The 24,791-nt window shown below is 36.4% G+C and overlaps 1 protein-coding gene and 1 long non-coding RNA gene across 2 annotated transcripts in view; both read left to right on the forward strand.

Moving 5' to 3' along the window:
* LOC101891816 (myosin-G heavy chain) overlaps window positions 1–24,791 on the forward strand; it is a 184,827-nt gene that overhangs the window by 44,731 nt on the left and 115,305 nt on the right. The gene's annotated exons all lie outside the window — the stretch shown is intronic.
* On the forward strand, window positions 16,624–17,887 carry LOC131803012 (uncharacterized). Its single transcript, XR_009342442.1, has 3 exons — window positions 16,624–16,994; window positions 17,052–17,192; window positions 17,252–17,887. It is a non-coding gene; the product is annotated as an uncharacterized LOC131803012 (long non-coding RNA).

A 24,791-nucleotide genomic window follows, 5' to 3' on the forward strand; every position in this document is an offset into this window, starting at 1 on the left:
TACAGGTCTTTTATGGATAGAGGAATTTCTACAGATTTGATATGGCTAGAAGACCTTTTACAGCTTTTCTAGAAAACCTTCTACTGGTCTTCCATGGCTAGAAGAACTTCTACGGGTCTTCAATAACTAGATGACCTTTAAGAGATCTTTTATTACATGGCTTCTATGATTGGAAGAACTTCTTTAGGTCTTCCATGGTTAGATGACGTTTTACAAGTCTTCCATAGCTAAAATATTTGTAATAGGTCTTCTATGGCTAGATGACTATGTACATGTCTTCCATGGCTAGATGACCTTCTACAGGTTTTACATGGCTAGAACGTCTTCTGCAAGTCTTTTAAGACTAGAGGACCCTTCTACAGTTTTTTTATGACCTTTTAGAGGTCTTCCTCGGCTAGAAGATCTTCTATGGCTACATGACCTTCTACATGACAAGAAGACCTTCTAAAGGCCTTCTATTATCAAATAACCTTTTACAGATCTTCAATGCCAAAATGACCTGCAGGTTTTCTTTGTTTAGAAGGAATTCTACAGGTCTTCTATGGTTCTTCTACAGGTATTCTATATCTTCTACAGGTCTTCTATTGCTACCTTCTATGAATAGAAGACCTTCTTCAATGGGTAAAAGACTTTATACAAGTCTTCTATGGCTGAAAGACTTTCTAAAAATCTTCTACAGGTCTTCTATGGCTAAAATGACTCTTTACGGGTCTTTTATGATTGGAAAATTTTCTAGGGGTGTTCTATGGTAGAAGATCTTATACAGGTATTCTATGTCAACATGTTCTCTATCTCTCTATGGCTAGATCTTCTACAAATCTTCTTTGGCTGGAACACCTTCTACGGTTAGAAGACTTTCAACAGGTCTTCAATAACTAGATGATCTTTAACAGATCTTCTATTGCTAGAAGACCTACTTCAGGTCTTCAATGTCAAAAATATCTTCTGCAGGTCTTTTATGGTTAAAAGGACCTTTTACCGGTCTTCTATGGTTAGAACACCTTTTACTGTTTTTCTATGGTTAGAACACCTTCTACGTGTCCTCTATGACTAGGAGACCTTCTACAGGTCTTGTATGGTTAGAATGTCTTTTGGTCTTTCATGGTTAGAATACCTTCTACATGTGTTTCATGCCTAGAAGACTTCCTACAGACCTTCCATGGTTGGAAGATCTTCTACTGGCCTTCCATGACTAGGAGACCTCCTACAGGTATTCTATTGCTATATGATCTTTTACAGGTTTCTATGTCAAAAATACCTTCTACTGGTATTCTGTGACTGAAAGACCTTCTACCGGTCTTCTATGACTATGGACCTTCTACAGGTCTTTCATGGCAAGAAAACCTTCGATAAATCTTCTATTACTAGAAGACCTTCTACATATCTTATAGACTTCTTACAGGTTTTAAATGGCTAAAAGACCTTCTACAGGTTTTCCATGGTTAGAAGACCTTCTACAGGTCTTCCACGGCAGAAAGACTTTCTACAGATTTTATATGCCTAGAAAACCTTCTACAGGTTTTCCATGGCTAGGAAACTTGCTTCAGGTCTTCTATGGCAGGAAGACCTTCTATAGGTCTTCTTTGGCTGGAAGACCTTCTACAGACTTTCTATGCCAACAAGACCTTCTACAGATCTTCTTTGGCTGGAAGATCCGCCACAGGTCTTCTATGGTTAGAAAACCTACAGATCTTCTGTAGCTAGAAGACTTTCTACCTTATGTGGCAATAAGACATTTTACAGGTCTTCTATGGCCAGAGGACTATCCTCAGGCTTTTCATGGCTAGAAGACCTTCTTTAGTTCTTCATGGCCAGAAGACCTTCTAAAAGTCTTCTATGGCTAGAAGGTCTCCTACAAGTCTATTATGACAAGAAGGTCTTTCATAGTTAGAAGACCATCTACATGTTTTCTATTGCTGGAAGGCTATGTACAGGTCTTCTATGGATAGAATACCTCCTATAGGTTTTCGATGGATAAAGGACCTTCTACAGGTCTTCTAAGGCTAGGGGACCTTCTACAGGTTTTCTATGGTTAGAAGACGTTTTACAGATCTTTTAGAAACAGAATACGTTCTACAGCTTTCCTATGCACCGAAGAACTTCTTTAGGTGGACCCAAGATTTTCTACAGGTCTTCTACCTAAGGCCTTCTATAGGTCTTCTATGGGTCTTCTATGGCTAGAAGACCTTCTACAGGTCTTCCATGGCTAGACGACCTTCGGCAGGCCTTCTATGGCTGGAAGATCTTCTTCAGGTCTTCTATGGTTAGAAGACTAACTACAGGACTTCCATAGATCTTCTACAGGTCTTTTATGACTAGGATCTGGCCAGAAGAATTTCTGCAGGTCTTCGATGGTTAGAAAACCGTTTAGGCCTTCCATGGGTAGAAGACCTTTACCAGGTATATTCATCGACCTTTCATAAAGCAAAGAGATAAAGTGTTCCTCTAAAAACAATCTCTCCACTCCTACAAGTTTTGACTGAAAATTCTTGTCCATATTTTGCATTAAAAAAAAAAAAAAAACACAACGTCGTTGACTCATTCCCATCTGGAACGATCATCGCTCTGTGGCTTTATATGGCTATCCTATTGTCTGACTGGTCATTTTTTTACAAACAAACAATAGGAAATATCTTAAATGTTTTCGTTTTAAGGAAACAAAACAAACAAATAAAAAATGGAGAGCAAAAAATAGGAAATCTATAAAATAAAATATAAACTGACGTATAATCAGGGATGGGATGTAGGAAATTGTTAACAATCACTCAAAAAAAAAAAAAAAAAAAACAAACTTGAGAAATGGCTTCAGGCACTAACTCTTGCAGTAAAATTACTCAAATGTTGTAAAATTGTAATTTTTGAAATATCATACATTTTGTTTTTTGTAAATTTTCTTGGAAATCTCTACAAATACTGACCCGTTTTTTTCTGGCGGAGCAAACAACACAACATCTCGAAGACGACGAAAGCACCGCATTTGACCTCCAACCCCTCTTTATCGAACTGACAATTTTGCAAAAATACCCAGTGCCAAAAAATGCCAAAGCGATGAGGTATGATTTATTTTAAAATTGGCGCCAATCGAATGTATTTTCGTCTTCTCGGCAACTATTTTGAGTTGTGTCGTTGGCTATGGGCGTCGACGACGACGACGACATCCCTGGGTCAAAACAACAATCAAAACAATAAAAACATTATCGACAACAAAACACACACACACAAAAATAAATTGTTAATACGTTTGTAATACAGGACTTACATTAGAGAAGGGGAAATGGTAATACGAAGTGGTGGGGGAAGGGGTAAATGTTTTTTTTTTTCTGCTGACAAGACAACAGCTAAAGAGAGGAATATTTTGAAACAAATAAAAGTTCAAGGCAAATAGTTGAGACATTTTGAGTTTTACATTTCGGGTCATGGGTCATGCCTGCCTTTCGTGGTCATCAGCATCATAATCGGTTCAGCATCCCGCCTTTGGAATGGAGCGAGGGAAATGTTCTATATACCCTCAGTCTTATTGGTATCGAGGATATATAATTTTTATCTATCGATATAAGTGCTGTATGAAATCCATTTCAGGACATTTGAAGTCAATTAAGCAATGTCGATTTGTCTTTAAGGAGCACGATAACTTTTGAAATTATTTTTCGATTTGTTCCAAATTTGGTACGTCGCAGCAGTTTCCAAATTTTGCCAACAAATTAAAACCTGAAATTAAGCGAGGGCAGTACCATTAAGTTTTACATTTTAAGATGTGGAAGGTCAATGTTAAATTTTCTTCAAATATCGGGCATCCCATTATTTTGGTCTTTGTTGGAACGAGTGGGAAAAGTCTATCCACTCTTTCTGGGACCTCTTCCACAAAAGTTCGAAATTTTGCAAAAAAAAGTACAAATCTTATATTTAGCGATGGTCCAAACGGTCAAACTTTTGAATAAAAGCTCTCCTTAAATGTCTCTGAAGAAAATGTCTTCCCTTTCTGGTACCTCCCTCTTCAGGCTTATAAATGTCTACAAACATATAAAATATGTTCAATCTTGGTCCGGTATAATATTTACAGGGTGAGGTGAAAAAACTGCAACTTAAGACTGCTGTCATTCCTAAACTACTTGTCCAGTGAAAGCCGATACCCGCGTCGTAGTGGCCGAAAAAATGGCTCGTGAGCTGAACATATCGCAATATTCCATTCGGCAAGTATTGAAAAATGAACTCGGGGTAAAGCCATTGAAATTGCAAAAAGTGCAGAAAGAAAATAGACTCAAAAGAGCTAAAGAGTTGCTTCGCTTGGCTGAAAGTGGTGAACTGCCGAATTTAGTTTTCTCCGCTCCGATGAGAAAACATTCGTTGTCCAGCAGTTTGTAAGCAAACAAAATGATCGTGTTTACTTGCCAAAGAGGTTGGCCACCAGAACTCAAGCGCTGGCCATGGGGCCGCCATAACAGCCGACGGTCGCCCTCCGCTCATATTAATCAAACATGGCATCAGAATAAATGCCGAATATTATCGCGAAAATATTCTGGAGGGTGTATTAAAGTCTTGGGCACGCAAACATTTTGGCCGCAGACCTTGGACATTCCAACAGGACTCAGGACCATCGCACTCAGCACGCGCCACCCAAGAATGGTTACAAAATGAGGTTCCTCGCTTTATTTCCGGCACACTATGGCCACCAAAATCTTCGGATACCAATCCGTTGGACTATTGTGTGTGGAGTATTTTGGAAAGCAAGGTTGGCTCTAATAAATACCAAAGTGTCGATCAACTCAAGCAGCGCTACTCCGGCAACGGACAGCGTGTGATGGTTTCATTGGCCGTTTGAATGCCATAATTCGTGCCAAAATGACCAATTCGAACAAATCTAAACTTATTCTAAAATTTGATGCTATTTCCGACATTTTTTGATTTTAAATTTAATAAAAATTAAAAAAAATGTAAAAATGGAGTTTGACTTTGTTGCAGTTTTTTTTTCATCTCACCCTGTATATGTTCTTATTTAGCATAAAATTCTATGTCGATTTAGTGATGGCCGTCTGTCTGTGGAAATCACTCTAGCTTCCGAACGAAATGAAGTAGGTTGATTAAATTTTACTCAAATATATATTATGTCTGCAGGACTTTTGGTATTGAAAATGGGCCATATAGGTCCACGTTTTGGTATAGCCCTCATATAACGGTTCCTCCCGATATTCGGAATTTTGATGATTTTAGCGACATTATTCACCGGAATTGTTTAAAATATGATTTTTGAGGTTCATAATGGATACTAAAGCCTATGACAGAAAATTGTCTGTGCAGGTCCACGTCTTTGTACAGCCCCCATATAACGCTACCCTCCAATATTCGGTATTTTGATGATTTTAGCGACATTATTCACCGGAATTGTTTCAAATTTGGTATTTGTGGTTCATAATGGATACTAAAGCCTCTGACAGAAAATTGTTTGTGCAGGTCCACGTCTTCGTATAGCCCCCATATAATGGTTCCCCCCGATATTCGGTATTTTGACGATTTTAGAGACATTATTCACCGGAATTGTTTAAAATTTGGTATTTGAGGTTCATAATGGATACTAAAGCCTATGAGGTGCAGAAAATTGTCTGTGTAGGTACACATCTTCGTATAGCCCCCATATAACGTTACCCCCCCGATATTCGGTATTTTGATGATTTTAGCTACATTATTCACCGGAATTGTTTCAAATTTGGTATTTGAAGTTCGTTATGTCTGTGCAGGTCCACGTCTTCGTATTGCCCCCATATATCGGGTCCTCCCGATATTCGGTATTTTGATGATTTTAGCGACTTTATTCACCGTAATTTTTTAAAATTTGATACTTAAGGTTCATAATGGATACTAAAGCCTACGACAGAAAATTGTCTGTGCAGGTCATAGCCACCATATAACGGTACCTCCGGATATTCAGTATTTTAATAATTTTAACTACATTATTCACCGGAAATGTTTCAAATTTAATTTTTGATGTTCGTAATTGATACTATAACCTATAACAGTAAATTGTCTCTGCAGGTCCACGTCTTCGTATAGCCCCCATATATTTTAATGATTTTAACGACATTATTCACCGATATTTTTCAAGATTCGCATTTGGATATTGTAATGACGAAAGTTACCTATGCAGTTCCACGTCGTCGTATAGACCTTTATATAACGGCTACATTCGGTATTTTTAAAATTTTAACTGAATTTTAAAGGATTTTTTTTTTTCTTTGAAAATTGCCAAATACTTTTCAAATGGTGGAGGGAATTCAAAGTTCGGCGCGGCTGAACTTCAGCTTTTCTACTTGTTTTACTATGTATTTCCAGAATCCCCTCAAAATTTCAACTTTAGACGCTAACAGTAGCTCTAATGCCCAATTTGATATTTTAATACCATTTGTTCACTCAATACCAAATTTAGTACCATTTAGTACTTTTCGTACTATTTTTACTACATATTTCTAAAATCACCTCCAAATTTCAATTTAAGACGCTAACAGTGAGCCTAATGCCCAATTTAAGATTTCAATAATATTCTTTCACATATTACCAAATTTGGTACCATTTCGTACATTTTGTACTTTTTTACTATGCATGTCCAAAATCACCTCCTTACTTCAACCCTACTTACCAAACTTAATTCTTATATCAAATCTTAGGATTTTAGCTCTACCCGTCCAAATAGTACCAAATTTAGTGCTTTTTAGTACTTTTAATACACTTTTAGGTCGAATTGACTAAAAACCCTATATCTATCCTCTTCCCCCTTTTTGGCCATGTTCTTGTTTATGATTTTCTTTTTTTATTATTGTAATCGACTTAATTTCTGTGTAAACCCCCCGTACCAAAAATGTTCAGATTTTTGTACCAAATTTCGTCGCTACATTTTGGCCCAAGGCCAAGAGTATTTTCTCAGATTAACTGCAAAAAGCACAGAAAGAAAAAAAAGAAAAATAAAAAAATCGAATTTTACACAAAACTTTCGATTAAAAAAAATGTATTTGGCAATTGAAAGAAATATTTAAGCGCGCAGCTGAACAGAAATGCAACCCCACCCCAAACCTCCAACCCCAGCCAACATTCATATCAATGACCTTGATAATAGAGCCAAGAGACGGCCAAAAATGGATGGCATACACACATACACATGTACCCACAATAGCTGGGCGATTTGGTTGTATCGAGACGATAAATCGGCAATTGAAAGTAGGGGGTGTTAGTCAAGTGGGAGTGAAGTGGTTTGGTTGGTCAATTGATTGGTTCGGTCGATTGGACGCTTGCACCCTGCTGCGGCTTCGGCGCCTGTGACTATTTAATTGTGAGAAATCACTAAAAAGTATAGCATTGGGTGGTTGGCCACTTTGATTTTTTGTTGTGGTTGTTGCTAGTGATGATGATAATGATTGGTGGGCTTTGTTAGCCAACATCAAATTGTAATGGATTTATTTGCCAGGACTCTGAACTTTATTGCCGAGCGTTGTAAAGTAATTTTGCCCCAAGACAACATAAATATTTATTTATTATTAGAAAAATACCAACAACAACAAAAACCACATTCGCCCTCAAAAATCTGCCTTTGTCCTGCTTTGTAATTTCAATTTGGAACAGTTTGACCAATGGTTGTGGGGGCTGTCCATAATTCTCTTCATGACCCTATCACCATTACAACGACAAAAATACCCAAAATTAAGAATAATGACAATTTTTATTCACAGCATGACCCAAATGGAATTTGGCGTCAAAAACACCCACACATATTTGCCATCTCACTCTAATTTTTGCCTTTTTGGAGTCATAGTCCATCCAACCAAACACCCACCCACCTACAACTACTCCACCGGCCCCCTACCACACTCCACTTCCCACATGTTTATGGTTATGGTTCATTAGTTTATATGACACATAGTGTGGTCTTATGTCGTCTGTATTGATGTGACATTGTTTGTTTTGTTCGTAAATTTTCATAGAAATGCGTCATAGTGCCATGGGAAGAGAATTACATGTGCCTCGACATACATACGAATGTGGAAGTCCATAAGTGTCGTCTTTAAGTGGACCATAAATCTTGGTTTATTTCTAATGCCAGTTTTAATACCTCCCAAAATGAAAACAATTTTTTTTTATTGTGATGAATTCTTAATAATTTATTGTTTTTCTCGTTCTCTTTTTAGGTAAGTAATGATGATAATAATGGAGATGTTCCTCTATGTGTGTGTATGTATGAAATAATTAAAATTTTATGAAACATAATAATTAATTCCACAGTGCCATACAAAATTATTACCGGAAACCCCCGAAGATTATGAAAGTAGAGCTAAAAATTGGAAATTGGAATAGCAAAGTAACCTAAATAAAGTGGATTAGCCCCCCTTCTCTTCCACAATTTTTTGAAATTTTCGGATTAAGATTTTTTGGAATCCTTACACTTTAGGTATATAGTGTCTTCGGCAATATAACAATAAGAGGATTATTTTGATTGGAAATTTTAACCCTCAAACGAGTCAAAAAAGGGGTCTTTTTAGTACTTCTTTTAAAATATGACTGAAAACTCTCTTTAAACATGGTCGTAGCCTGACAAAATATTTTACAAATTTATACGATATAAAATTCTACGATAGGTCCCAGAAGACAGAAAAAGTCTAAATCTAAACTAATCGGTAGAAATGCATATACATTTAAAACACATTTTAGGGTTAAACCCGTACTTGATGTGAGGTTATGTAAAAATTTCCTGCAAAACACCTTTTTAGAAGGACTACACCAAAGGTAGATATATTCCCTATCAAATTTCACCATAAGTCACTAAAGGAAAGAAATCGGTATGAGCATTACACAACAAGAAAATATTTGCCCAATTAAAAAAAATATTAATACTTTTTTATGGACTTTCTTAAGTCGTTTTGGTGTTGATGTTGAAAGTGACATAAAACTTTATTCTAAAGGAAAAGTTTCAAAAAAGGAAATATTCTTTTTCAAATTTCACTCAGAATAAACCATATACCTATGTAGGATAGTTTCCAAAAAAATTACTTTCGAAATTTATGAAGTGCAAGTTAAAATATTTTTTTTTCTTTTTTTGGCTTTTAATTTAACACGTTTCCTATCCACGCAAAATCTCCCGTTGTACTTCTTTTTTTTTGGGAAAGTGACAAAAAAGGAATATTCTTTATCGAATATCCTTGTTAGAAAATAATACAATGCTGAAAAAAAAACCAAAAACATTTTCTAATTTTTTTAGATCAATTTTTCCTCCGCCATTTTTTTGGGTCGATGCTCGAAACTAAAATAGAATCTAGTTTTAAGCAATTATAGTCAAAAGCAGAAATTTTCTAGGCAAAATTTTATTATAAACCTCAGAATAAATCATATATGCAGGTCTTATAGTTTTTAAGAAAAATACATCCGAAATTTATGCTATGAGTGAAAATTATGTGTTGGCATTTTTCGTGCTCCAATTTAAAACGTTTAAAAAGTATCAAAGGAAGAAATATTCTATATCAAATTTTACTATAAGTCACCAAAGAATCAAAATCTCTATTTAAACTAGATCTCACAAAAATACAGGTAATAAATTGGCAAAAAAATCGAAAATATTCACTAATTTTTTACAATTTTTTTCCTCTACCATTTTTCAAGTTAACGCCTGAAAGTAGCATAAAAAGGGAGATTTTGACTTGTAAGCCATCATCCACACCAAATATGCCTGATGAGCCGCTTAACCAACGGCGAAACGCGACGCATAGTGGTGAGTGTGTAATAGTGTCTATCTGGCTTTCGTTTCACTGCAAATTTCAGATCATTAAGCTCGTCTCGAAAGAGAAATCATACACATGAAATACTTTGGTCCGCTATATATGTTACCTCACGCATTTTTGGACAACTGCTTCGAAAACTCCCCCATAAAGGGTCAAAAGTTTAAATAACTATAGCTCAAGCCTGGGGGTATAAAAATATCGGCAAAACCGACTGATACTATTTTACTTGTTTTTTAATGCAAATATATTTTTGATATACAATGTACGCTTCTTTAAACTACTGAACACACAATTTTTGAATCTCTAGATTTATTTTCCCATTTTTTATTTGCGCAACAATCCGTCTTCCCAGCGAATAGCAAAAACACCTATGAATTTTTCAGAAAATACCATTTACCTGAAATTATTTGCATGTAATCTAAGCTTGTGATTATTACTCTTGACATCAATTACCTTTCACCTTTTTCTTTTCGAGTTCGTATTCGTGTGTGAGCGTATGTGTTTGTCGGTTTCTGTTCATGTGGGAATGTGTTTTCTTGATGAAAATTATAAAATACTCAAGTTTCCAAGCTCCCCCCCCCCCAAATCTACGCCAATAAATATATCGTCATCTTGAATTACCCTGCAATTTTCAAGACACGCAAACGACACAAAACCATGAACATCGATGTGTAAAAAGTACCAAGTCCAATTTGTTGAAAAAAATATATACATAAGTCATATTTATGACTAAATTATTAGATGAGTAAAAAATATTGAAAATTTCTTTAGAGTGGGTAGATACTTTTTTCTGATTACGGGAAAGGAATATCTTGTGGGTGAGGATCGAAACCGATTTTGACACCATACCTAATAAAATTACCCTTTTAATATATGTCATGAGGTAATTTAGAATATTCCTAAAGTTATTGCAAAAAATCCCGGTTTTTAACCCAAATTTGTAGGGAGCCCTTAAACATTCAAAGGGTGGCCCCTATGGGGAACAGCAAAATAGTTTTCTAAATATAGAGTGTCTATAACCTTTTCGAAATTTTGTCGCCGAGTAGCCTTCCTAAACACAGAATCGATATTTCCGAAAGTTGTTAGTTAAAATGACATACTTTTGAAAACATTGAACCGAGCATAACCCGGTGGGTATTTTTTGTTGTTTAAAGTCTCGTTTGCACTAATATACGGTATGACCACTTATTGGTTTGGGATAAAACAAACTTCCAAATATCGGTTCAGAACATTCGGGTCTTAATCGGGTTTTAACCAAACTTTCTACCTACGGTCATAATTCGATTCTTGTACCCAAAATTTCGGTTTGGAAAAGAATACTTCCGCTCAGGAAAAAAATCTCCGACTTTCTACTAACCCAATGATTTAATAGGACCGAAATTCGAACCGATTTTTACAACCAAACTTTGGTTCAGTAAAAATTTGGTTATTTTCAGGAGGGAAATGAATATTTCGGTTTAGTGGAACCACCGGGTCTAAACCAGTTTTTATAGGCGCATAATTTCGATTCAGGAAAAATGAGAAATTATCGAATTTCAGCCCGTATTTGCATTAACTTTCAAATAATTCAACAAAACCAGGTTTCAGCCGGCTTTTATACCCAAATTTTCGGTTCTGTAAAAATTATAATTGATAGTTCTTACTGACCAATTTTTGAATTTTGAATTTGGTATGGCCACTTATTGGACCGGTTCGCTATATCCAGGTCTAAACCGGTTCTTAACCAAACGTTCTGCTTACAATTTGGTGTATATCAGAGCAGCAAAACTGGATATAACTCGTTTTTGTACCCAAAACTTCGGGTGAGGAAGAAATATTTTAGTTCAGTAGATCCGGGTCGAAACCGGATTTTTTACCCCCTTACTTTCGAATCTGGGAAAATAAAAAATCGTTGAATTCTAACGGCCACGTCGTGTATAGGGATTTTCAGTGATTTTCAAGTGCGTCAATAGAACCGGTTTTTGTACCCGAACTTTTAACTCGTTAAAATGTATAATTTTTATTGAAGTTCAGGAAAAATAAGAAATCGCCGAATTTTCACTAATTACGTGTTGAGTAGTTACTTTCATATACTTTCAAAAGCTGGGTCTGATCCGGTTTTTGTACCCGAATTAGTTTTTACTGACCACTTGCTGGATAGGTTTTCTTATAAGCTTTCAACTGTTACGTTCAGTAGAATCGGTTAGAGCCTTGTCTTTCTGTTTACCACTTGAGGTATATCGGTTCGTTAGACCTTGTTTAAACTCGGTTTTTGTATCGAAATTTCGGGTGGCAAATCGAGACACGAGTCTAAGCCAAATTTTTTAAACCTTTACAGGAATAAAGTAAATCCACCAAATCTCTGCTGACCACATGTTGTGTAGGTATTGTGTATCCATTGACTTTAAAATAATTTTGTAAAAGTAGGTCTGAATCGGTCTTTGTACCCTTACTTCGGGTGAGGAAGAAATATTTTAGTTCAGTAGATCCGGGTCGAAACCGGATTTTTTACCCCCTTACTTTCGAATCTGGGAAAATAAAAAATCGTTGAATTCTAACGGCCACGTCGTGTATAGGGATTTTCAGTGATTTTCAAGTGCGTCAATAGAACCGGTTTTTGTACCCGAACTTTTAACTCGTTAAAATGTATAATTTTTATTGAAGTTCAGGAAAAATAAGAAATCGCCGAATTTTCACTAATTACGTGTTGAGTAGTTACTTTCATATACTTTCAAAAGCTGGGTCTGATCCGGTTTTTGTACCCGAATTAGTTTTTACTGACCACTTGCTGGATAGGTTTTCTTATAAGCTTTCAACTGTTACGTTCAGTAGAATCGGTTAGAGCCTTGTCTTTCTGTTTACCACTTGAGGTATATCGGTTCGTTAGACCTTGTTTAAACTCGGTTTTTGTATCGAAATTTCGGGTGGCAAATCGAGACACGAGTCTAAGCCAAATTTTTTAAACCTTTACAGGAATAAAGTAAATCCACCAAATCTCTGCTGACCACATGTTGTGTAGGTATTGTGTATCCATTGACTTTAAAATAATTTTGTAAAAGTAGGTCTGAATCGGTTTTTGTACCCTTACTTTCGATTCGGTATTTTTTTTTTAAATATATGGTCCTCACTGACTACCTGATGGATAGCTATATTTATAAAGTTTCGAATGATACCCATACACCGATTAAGTAGAACCGTTTACAACCTCGTTTTTGTAATCGATGGTGAGGGGGAGGTGAGATTTCTGGAAGAATTAAAAATGTTATTCTGTAGCCCCTCTTTTGGAAATGGAAAGATAAAATCATCGAATTTTGTCTTAAATTTTTGTTGGAACAGGTATTTTCACAATCTTTCAAATAACACCCATATACAATGTAGCTGAACCGGATCTTACAATACAATTAGTTTTGCCTTGAGATAAAATTAAAATAAAATAATCGAAAAAATTGGCCACATCTTAGTTTAGATTACTATTACCTTTCAATGATACCCACACATCGGTTCTTTAGAACCGGTTCTAATGCGGTTTTTGTAGCTGAAGACCAGCTAAATTTCAGAACGATACATATTTATTCTTGTAGTAACGGTTTTGTAAAACCGGGTCTAACCTGGTTATTTTGTAGCAACTCTTTCGGAAATGAAAAAATAAAAATCATCGAAATTTGTCTTTGGAGAATTTTAATTTGCCATTTTTTGGATGGGTATTCCATCATATTTCAATGATAGCCATATATAACGGTTCTGTAGAACCGGGTCTAATGCGGTTATAGCCACTCTTTCGGAAATGAAAAAAAATCATTGAATTTTGTCTTAACTTTTTTTGGGTTAAGTATTGTCATAAACTTGCAAATAATACCCATATATAATGACTTATCAGAACCGGATCCTACCCGGTTTTTTACACTAATATGGCTGAGAGAAAAAAAATAAAATCGAAAAAAATACTGGTCACTATTTGGATAGGTTTTTCATTAATTAAACCCATATGTCGGTTTTGTAGAACCGGGTCTAATCCGGTTTTTGTTTCCGAAAATCAAAGAAATTTTTAGAATTCTGAAAACATTCAACTGAGGGTTGAATAAAAAATATTTACAGCAAATTTCAGCCCTGCTTACCAGCATGTATAGGTACATTTCAAATTTTAAGATTCTTTCCATTTCTTTTGGATGTTGATGATGTAGAAATTAAGGACTTAGGTCTTTTTCACTCTCAAGGTAGTAAGTATTTTCCTCTCATATGCATGCCACACACACACATGTGAAACTACATACCTCTGTTGTGGTTTACTCACTTTGTTTTGCTGATATTTTTCTTTGGCTGGTTGTCTGCCTGTGATGGCTTGATGAAGACATATGTACACACACACACATATACACCTACATCCTTCAAGGCAACTTAATTCGGAACAATGAACGTGCGTGGGAATGAAGTTACAGGATAATTTCATCAGCCAATACCACCATCACATCACTCTACCTTAACTCCTGCCAGGAGCGAAGAAAGGGAACACTGATATTTATTCTGAGATGATTTTGCTTCTCTCTCTCTCTCTGAGATGATTTTATTTTCCACTTGTTTTTTTATCTCCGTATAATTTTTCACTTCCTTTCTTCGTTTCGTTGTCGTTTTCCTTTTCTGCTGCGAGGATGCTAATTAAATAAAACATATTTGTTTTTTTGGCTGCTCGAAAAAGGAAGAAGTGCGTGTGTGTGTGTGTGTGGAAAAAAATTAAAGTTTTCCAATTACCCGAAGTGACTGGTGTGTTTCCGTGCGCTACGTGAAAAACGGGAAAGAAAAGAAAACTTTTTCGCTTGCAACATGAGCAATACTCGTCACCACTCACACACACACACGCACACGTACTTACAATGTTTTCCTTTTGGTGTCAGCTTGGTTGGGAAAAAGGCTGCAGTAAGATTGTGTTTGTTTCCACCAACTTTGTTAAGAACAAATAAAGTAATTAAAACTACTATACGTTTTTTAAGGATCTCAAGGAGATGTGTGGTTGGGAGGAAGGTGGTGGGGGAGGGTTGTTATGTGATACTCTACTCTCTTGTTTTTAAGGGAATAAATGGGTGACACATTGAAATATTGGCATTTTATTAAGAATATTCTGACGAGGAATTTTATATCTGGTGACTATGGGAGAAGGATGTATTTGGCCCTTTTCTATCGCAGAGACGAAGGATTATTTTTAGGCTTTAGATTTTAAATGGTTTTAACTCTCATTGTTATATTCCAAATGATACAGAGATTTTCTTCAAACGAATATCGAATATTTCTTCAACAATAGTTCTAGTGTGAATATGGGACGTATCAACCAAATCATCAACCCTATCCGCCAAAAAAAAGAAAGAAGTGAAAAATTAAAAAAAATTTTTTTTTTTTCAAATACAAATTTTTTTCAGAAACAATTTTTTTTCCAAAAACAAAAAAAATGTTTTAAAAAAAAAAACTAAATCTTTTTTTTTTCAAAAAAACCCTTTTCAAATACAATTTTTTTTTTCAAAAATAATTTTTTTCCAAAAACAAAAAAATGTTTTTCAAAAAAAAAAAAACTAAAACTTTTTTTTTTCAAAAAAAAAAAAACCTTAAAAAAATTGTGAAATCTCATTTTTTAAGGAAGTACCCGATGCAGTTCCAAAGTGACGAATAGTTATATTTGGATAAGATTAAGATCTGTAGTAAAAAAGAACAATACCTCGTAAGTCCCTCACTCACAGGCCAATATCAGTCCAAATGACCTGAATTTTGGTACATCCGACAGAATTCACTCAAGAAGCAAGAACATCAAATTTGCAGAAAATCGGTTCGGATATAGCTATAGCTTCTACATATATGTTTCATCCGATTTGGTGTTTAAGCCTCTCACATTCGTAAAATACATTCCACAACAATGATATTTGCCACCAGATATCAGCTACGGCTTAGAAATACCTCTCCAAAATGTTATCGAGATCGCTTCAGATTTAAATATATGGCTCCCATAAACAGCCATAATTTTTACATTTTTTTAATTTTATTGATTAAAAGCAAAAAAATGTCGGAAATATCATCAATTTTTAAAAAAAAGGTTTAGATTTTTTCGAAATTGTCACCTTTGGCACGAATTATGGCCTTCAAACGGCAAATGAAACACACGCTGCCCGAATGTTATTCTGCGGTATTTTGGCCCAGACACAATAGTCCAACAGATTTTTATCCGGAGATTTTGGTGGCCATTGTGCGTTTGAAATGAAGCGAGAAACCTGGGTGGCGCGTGCTGAGTGCGATGGTGCTGAGTAATGTTGGAATGTCCAAGGTCTGCGGTCAAAATTGTTGCTAGCCCACCCAAAGCTTTAATACACCCTCAGAGTATTTTCGCGATAATATTCGGTATTTCTTCACTGAGGGAAAAATCCCGTTGCGAAATCAAGCACGTATGTTGTCATTTTCGCAACGACCCGTTGTTATATTTTTCAACAACGGCTGTTGGTGAATTGTGCACGAACGTGCTCAAATTGACACCGAGACGTGGTCAACTTTCGGTACCAACAACAGCCGTGCTTAATTTGTCCATTTGTAATATTGGTAATTGCAGCCGATTACACACGAGTAAAAAATGACAACGGTGGTGCATGATTCACACACGGTCGTTGTCAATATGACACCGGTCGTGTATGAATTATGCACCACCACCTGCATAATGATGCACCACCGTTGTTACTTTGTACACCGACGTGCATGAATCGTACACGATCGTTGCCATTTTAGCAACTACCGTGTATGAATCATGCACCACCGTTGTCATTTTTTTTACTCGTGTGCAATCGGCTGCATATTTACCATTTTTTCCGTGTTATTGAAAGAGAAAGGACGCATTGTGCAAAAAATTTATTGAAAATGAATAATAATTCGCAAGATCCTCAAAATATCATTGGTGAGTTGTTAGAAATCGATGGCAATATTGTTGTGGTTCGCGATACAAACCATTGCAGCAGTCAAGATGCGGAAAACAATGAGGACGATTATATGTTAAGGGAGTTCTTAAAAGGAATAAATATGGAGTCGCTTTTTGAACAATTAAAAGGTAAGTAAATAAAAATGAATTTTTCAGTTAATCAGTGTAATTAACAAAGAATTTTCTTTTTTGTTCTTTTAGCATCACATGTAACATTTCGCAGCTTGCAGTACTTGAAAAAAGAAGATTTAAAGGAAGCAGTGCCACCATTGGGACTGCGTGTTGAATTCAGAGAAAAGCTCTTTGCTTGGAAAAAACGAAAGGTACGTATTATTTGTTTTACAGAGTTGAACTCAGTATTAATATTGTCATAACAATAGCTCGGGATTGATGACGAAACTATGTCAGTTCCATCTAAAATAGGTGAATGGTGGAAACGCAACGAGACACCTGCAAGTACTCCTGGTACTCCCGACACTACAGGTTCGAACTGCTCAAAAGCCAAAGGAATTTTGTCAGAGGTAAGGTAAGAGTAATATTTGTGTAAGCATAGTTAATGTAGTTTTTTTATTTAATATAGGATCTAACGGAATTGTTAACACATACCTCGAAGGGGAAACTAGCGCTTGAATGTAGTAGCGTTAATAAGAAATTAAGTGACGAGCAAAGAGATGATATAATTAATATAATTATTGAAGATATTTTAACCAACAATGTTACTCTTTACACTCAAGACTATATGCGCATATTGGATGAAATTTGTTCCGTTTTTCCTCTTGAAAACGAAATGAGGGTAAGATTAACAATATAAACAACGTATCTGATTATGTAGTTTCTTAACTTATAATATGTCTTTATTTTTAGGATTATTATTACATTTCAAGAAAAGGAAAGAACAACGCAAGCGGAAAACTTTATGCCAAGTATAGAAACAAGAAGTCCAAAAGAATAAAGCTTTTGATTTCCGAGCCTAGCACAAGCAAAGCAGCAACTCACACATCTCCTAATTTTTGTAACAAAGATGTTCCCGAAATTGATGAATCAGTTGAAAATTCATTGAAAGCTTCCTTACTAAGAGAATGTAATGATTGGGGATCGATCTGCGAAAAATGGAAAAGATCTTTTAACATAACTTAGAACCAAATGTTATCATTAATACGCATACCATCGAAGATTTGGCAAAAGAGGAATATTGTTACAAAAAAAGTAAGCCAGTTTTAAATTACCAAAATTGCAAAGTGTCTGATGACATTTTTTTTAAGGGAACTAGGTATAAAAAAAACTATTATTTAGCAACAAATAATGCCGCAATTGAACTTTTCAAAATTAAACATTTAATAATTGAAAATGAAAATGTTTACATTTTATGTAACCAAGTAAAAGTTAAAAACTTTGATTACCATTTACAATCGTATGAAGTTGGTTCTCTGAATGAGGATACAATTTTTTTAATACCAATTTTAGATTTTATTACTTACCCATTTCACTTATATCCTATGAATAATGGAAAAGTTTATTTCAGATTTAAGTTAATTTAATTTGTTTCTATACATTGAATATATGTAATTCGAATTGTTTTGTTAAATCAAATATGTATTTATATTGAATTTATGTAATTGGTTTCGTTCAATAAAATACTTTTCAAAAAATGTCGTTTCTTCTACTAAGGGTATAAAATGGAAAAGGAACGGATATCAAAAAATGACCACCATTGATTTCAATCTGACAACGGGCGTTGACAATCCGACAACGGAGCGTTGACAATCTGACAACGAAGCGTTGACGATCTGACAACGAAGCGTTGACAATCTGACAACGGGGCGTGCTCGAAATGACCACGTATGTGCTCATTTCATGCACATCTGTTGTTGAAATCGTTGCCAAAATCTCGGTGTCAAAATGACAACAGCGTGCTCATTTTGACACCAAACGTGGTTGATACACTATCATACACGGATGTGGTCATTTCATACACGGATGTTGTCATTTTTTCTCTGGGTGTTCTGATCCCACGGTCGATTAATACGAGCGGAGGGCCACCATCGGCTGTTATGGCGGCCCACACCATCAACATGGAAGGCGCTTGAATTCTGGAGGCCAACCGAAGGTACACATTTTCAGCTGACCTCTTTGGCAAGTAAACTTGATCATTTTTCACGAATGTTTTCTCATCGGAGAAAACCAAATTCGACAATTCACCACTTTCGGCCAAGCGAAGCAACTCTTTAGCTCTTTTGAGTCTATTTTCTTTCGGTTGCGGTGTAAGTTCTTGCACTTATTGGAATTTCAATGGATTTACCTCGAGCTAATTTTTCAATATTTGCCGAATGGAATGGTGCGATCTGTTCAGCTCACGAGACATTTTTCGGCCACTGCGACGCGGGTTTCGATCAAGTCGCTTTTTTATTTTTCGAACCATTTCTGCTGATTTTGCTGTTTTCTTTCGTCCGCTTCCTTGACGTCGGGCTATGCTACCAGTATCACGGTAACGATCGATGGTACGGGACACAAAAGATTTATTCACATTTAATTGCTGAAGTGCTCTAACGATAGACACTTGTGGTTTTTCAGCCAAATATAAAGGAATCATACTATCACGCTTGAATTCCATCCCGAATAACTTTTTTTCTGGAAAATTCCCACCAAAATGCTTCTGTACGCTTGTAAACAATATAATGAGCTGTCGCTGGAATAATTTTAACAGCTGTCGGACGAGTGGCTTAGAAATGACAGCAGTCTGAAGTTGGTTGCAGTTTTTTTCATTTCACCCTGTATATACATTTCAGCCGAATTTTGTATCTAAGTCACTCAAATCCGTATAATGTACTTCATAACAAGGATTTTCGGAGCAAGATATTGGGTATATCCTAAAAATACCTTTTCCATGTTTTGTCGAGATCGGTTCAGACACACATATATGTCTCCCACATTTATTTCCATTAAGAACGCTATATTTTGGCAAAGAAATTTGTCTCAATCCTCCACCATAGTATGGAGGGTATATTAAGTTTATCATTCCGTTTGTAACACATCGAAATATACATTTTACACCCCACGAAGTATGTATATTCTTGATCAGCATAAAATTCTATGACGACTTAGCGATGTCCGTCCGTCTGTGGAAATCACTCTAGCTTCCGAACGAAATGAAGTAGGTTGATAAAATTTTACTTAAATATATATTATGTCTGCAGGACTGTTGGTATTGAAAATGGTCCATGTAGGTCTACATTTTGGTATAGCCCCCATATAATGGTACCACCCTATTTTCGATATTTTGATGATTTTAGCGACATTATTCACCGGAATTGTTTCAAATTTTGTATTTGAAGTTTGTAGTGGATACTACAGGATATGACAGAAAATTGTCTGTGCCAGGTTCACGTCTTCGTATAGCCGCCATATAACTGTACCTCCCGATATTCGGTACATTGATGATTTTAGCGACATTATTCACTGGAATTGTTTCAAATTTGGTATTTGAAGTTCGTAATGGATACCACAGCCTAAGACAGAAACTTGTCTCTGCAGGTCCACATCTTCAGAAACTTGTCTCTGCAGGTCCACATCTTCGTATAGCCCCCATATAACGGTTCCTGCCCACATTCGATATTTTGATGATTTTAGCGACATTATTCACCGGAATTGTTTCAAATTTGGTATTTGAAGTTCGTCATGGATACTACAGCCTATAACCAAAAATTGTTTGTGCAGGTCCACGTCTTCGTATAGCCCCCATATAATAGTACCTCCCTATATTCGGTATTTTTGATGATTTTAGCTACATTATTCACCGGAAATGTTTCAAATTTGGAATTGAAGTTCGTAGTGGATACTACAGCCTATAACCAAAAATTGTCTGTGCAGGTTCAAGTCTTCGTATAGCCCCCATATAACGATACCTCCCGATATTCGGTACTTTGATGATTTTAGCGACAATATTCACTGGAATTGTTTCAAATTTGGCATTTGAAGTTCGTAATGGGTGCTACAACCTATGACAACAATTTTTGTATACAGGTCCACGTCGTTGTATAGTCTCTAATATAACGGCTACATTCGGTATTTTTAAGTCTTTAACAGAATTTTTAAAGGATTTTATTTTTTTTGAAAATTGCCAAATTCATTCCAAATGGTGGAGTGTATAAGAAGTTTTGCCCGGCAGAACTTAGCTGCTTATTTACTTTTTCTATTTAGATATTCGGGTTAGGATATAGCTTCTAAAGGCTACTTTTAACCTATTTTAAATTTAAGCCGCTCTTAAGCATTAATACGCAATTAACACCTAAATTGCCAATATGGACGTTTATTTGCTACGCGGGACTCTACTAAATAGTTAAAGTGGTGTTGGGTATCATAAAGTCGGCACCACCCGACTTTTGCCTTTCCTTACTGTTTTTGTTATGTATTGAATTTTTTCTGCTCTTGGTCCTGAGCACCCATCTTCGTGGCCACCCATCACAATAATGCCCAATGACATCTCTTGCTCTCGAAACTTTGCAAACTAATGTATATCCTATTTATTCTTTGTTGTTGTTGCTGATTAAGTGTTGGTATTGGATTCAGGAAAAGTAATAAAATATTCAGTGTCGCCTCAGTTTATGGGCCTTCCCAGTACTGCATTTTAATCAGATTCGATGGATATGAAAAGGAAGCGTATTCAGAAAAAAATGTAACTGAAATACTACAAATATTCTGAGTTTGTTGTTCATGCCATCACCATTTTGGTCATGTTGTTGCTGTTGTTGTTGTTGCCGCTGTTGTTTGTGGGTTGTCAGACATACATTACTAACATATTTGATATGCATTGTTGCCGTACATACAAACATATATGCTAATATATATTTGTACGAGTATTAGAGTGGATCTAGAGAATTTAGGCAATTTTGTATGACGCCCCAAAGCAATTATAGATGTTGAGTCCAACTTTTTTCGATTTTAACAATCTTACTCCTCGTAAAAGTTTTGCTGGGTTGACATTATCGTGATAAAATGTAATATTTATTATTATATTTTTATTAATTTTTTTACTTATTTTTATTTATTTATTTCTTTTTTTATTTATTTTTGTTTTTTTTATTAATTTTTTTGATTTATTTATTTTATATATTTTTTTTATTTATTTTTTATTAATTTATTTTTTGTTATTTATTTTTTATTAATTTATTGTTGTTATTTATTTTTTTATTTATTTATTATTTATTTTTTTATTTCTTTATATTTTTTATTTATTATATATTTTTTTATTTATTATTTATTTTTTTTTATTATTATTATTTTTTTTTTTTGAAAAATCCTCACTCCACCCCAATATCCCCCTGCCTGCATATTAAACATTCCCGTCCAACTGGAATGTGTTTTCTATGCATAGTTGGCCAACCGGTCGTTCGGTGTGGTTCGTCGCATAGAGAACATTTTATGGCTTCTGGGTTGTCTGTCCGTCCGTCTGTCTGTTTCGTTGGATATGTGTAGCTGCCACTGCCGCCCATGTACATGACATTTGAAAATGCCATTATTGCATTTTTCTCGTGGAGAAACAACAACAAAAATTTAAATATATTTAAATGTTGAAAATCTGAATACTTTGATTCACATAAATAATTTTAAGATTTTTTTTTTAAATTTTGGAATTTTCTGTAATCGTCCAAAATTATTTATTAAAGGGTGTGCAGGGTGATATGAAAAAACTGCAACCAAGATTCAGTGACAAGCGTACAAAAGCATTTTGGTGAGAATTTTCCAGAAAAAAAAATATTCGTGATGGAATTCAAGCGTGATTTCTTTATATTTGGCACTCCAGCATTTGAATCTGAATAAATCTTTTGTATCTCGTACCATCGCTCGTTACCGTGACACTGGTAGTGTAGCCCGACGTCAAGGAAATGGACTTAAGAAAAAAGGCAACATCAGCAGAAATAGTTCGAAAAGTAAAGAAGCGTCTTGATCGAAACCCGCGTCGCAGTGGCCGAAAAATGGCTCTTGAGCTGAAAATATTGCAATATTCCATTCGGCAAATAGCTAAAGAGTTGCTTCGCTTGGCCGAAAGTGGTGAACTGCCTAATTTGGTTTTCTCCGATGAGAAAACATTCGTTGTCCAGCAGTTTGTAGACAAACAAAGTGATCGTGTTTTCTTGCTAAAGAGGTCAGCTGAAAATGTGCACCTTCGGTTGGCCATGAGAACTCAAGTGCCGGCAATTTTTTTCGTTATTGTAGCAGCTCATACATCTGTGTTCGTTCGGTTTCCATTTTCTGACTCCATTTAATCTGGTTCTGCCTCTAAGTCCAGTCTCAAAAAGGATGAAACCTGTATGGGTTGTGTTCATAACGAGACTGGAGTTAGGTGAGTTGGCTTGGCTGGGCAGCGAAATAGGTGCAGCGTTTCATGTGGGCCTGTGCCACAATTTGGGCAGATGTTCTGCACGTCGCTGTTAATCCGGGCCCAGTAGGAATTTAGGCTGCTGCACCATCCGGATCGTAATTGAGCCAAAACTACTCGGGTTTGTCGGGGCAGCTCTCTCGTTCTTCAGCTGCGACGGGAGGGGGATGGTCTCCTAGTACAGTCAGTATTCACTCTATATCCTTCTAGAACTTTTGAGACCGCATAAGAGTGAATACTATTCAGTCCCGCTTGATAGGCCTGTTGATCTAGAGGCTCTCTCTTATACCTCTGCACCTCTCTCTCTAGATCATGAAGATCTTTCCTAACGTGCCTGGGCGGAGGTTGCCTATCCACAAGATGGTGATTCGGATGGCTTTGTCTATAACACCCAAGCAGGTATTGCATTGACAGCATTTTGTTATGCTGTCGCACCGGTAAGACCTTCACCTCCTCATGTGGGTGATCGACAAGTGCATTGACAGCATTTTGTTATGCTGTCGCACCGGTAAGACCTTCGCCTCCTCATGTAAGTGATCGACATGTAAGTGATCATGAGAAGGCACCCTGTTGCGGTTCTAAGGGCGGCATTCTGGCAAGACTGAATATTTTTCCACTGCGTAGCGCTGACGTTGGTGGACAACACCGGAGCCGCATAGTTTACCACAGACCGGCCTATCGCGTTGTAAGAGGTCAACAAGGTTTCCTTATCAGCTCTCCAAGTACTGCCGGCCAGAGACTTAAGGACCTTGTTCCTACTTCTAATCTTGTCGCAGATAGCTGTGGTATGCGCGGACGACCTAAAGAGGCTATCGAATGTGACCCCTAATACCTTGGGGTAGTTGGTGGTCGGAATTATAGCACCATCGACCTGTACATTCAAGGTTATCCCCATATCCGCAGTCCATGTGGTGAAAAGTGTGGCCGTCGACTTAGTAGCGGATATCTTCATATTTCTCGCAGTGAAAAGCCGGCCATGGTGATGGTGTGGGCCGCCATAACAGCCGATGGTCTCTCTCCGCTCGTATTAATCGACCGTGGCATCAGAATAAATGCCGAATATTATCGCGAAAATATTCTAGAGGGTGTATTAAAGCTTTGGGCACGCAAACATTTTGGCCGCAGACCTTGGACATTCCAACAGGACTTAGCATCGTCGCACTCAGCACGCGCCACTCAAGAATGGTTACAAAATGAGGTTCCTCGCTTCATTTCCAGCGCACAATGGCCACCAAAATCTCCGGATACCAATCCGTTGGACTATTATGTCTGGAGTATTTTGGAAAGCAAGGTTCGCACTATTTTTTTTTTAGTGTCCAGAGTGTCGATCACCTCAAGCAAGCGCTTCGCCGGGGATGGGCCAAAAACAGCAGAACAACATTCGGGCAACGTGTGACCGTGTCACTGGCCGTTTGAAGGCCATAATTCGTACCAAAGGTGACCAATTCGAACAAATCGAAACTTATTCTAAAATTTGATTCTATTTCCAACATTTTTTGCTCTCATTCAAGTAGTTATTTTTACCAGGAAGTAGATCAAAACATGGTTTTTTTTTACTTATTTTTTTAAGAGGCTGAGACTTAGTAACCAAAGCTCTGATTTGACCAAAGCTGATTTTACTTGTGAGAGAAAAATACTCGCAAGCAGGATTGCTCAGAGAGTACAAGCTTATACGAGTTTTACTCTCCACTCGTTTGTTTTATGTGGGAGCGCTCGCCGGTGCTCCTGTCGAAAAATAGGTGTG

The sequence above is a fragment of the Musca domestica genome, unplaced genomic scaffold (genome assembly GCF_030504385.1).
Source record: "Musca domestica strain aabys unplaced genomic scaffold, Musca_domestica.polishedcontigs.V.1.1 26, whole genome shotgun sequence".
Taxonomy (NCBI): domain Eukaryota; kingdom Metazoa; phylum Arthropoda; class Insecta; order Diptera; family Muscidae; genus Musca; species Musca domestica.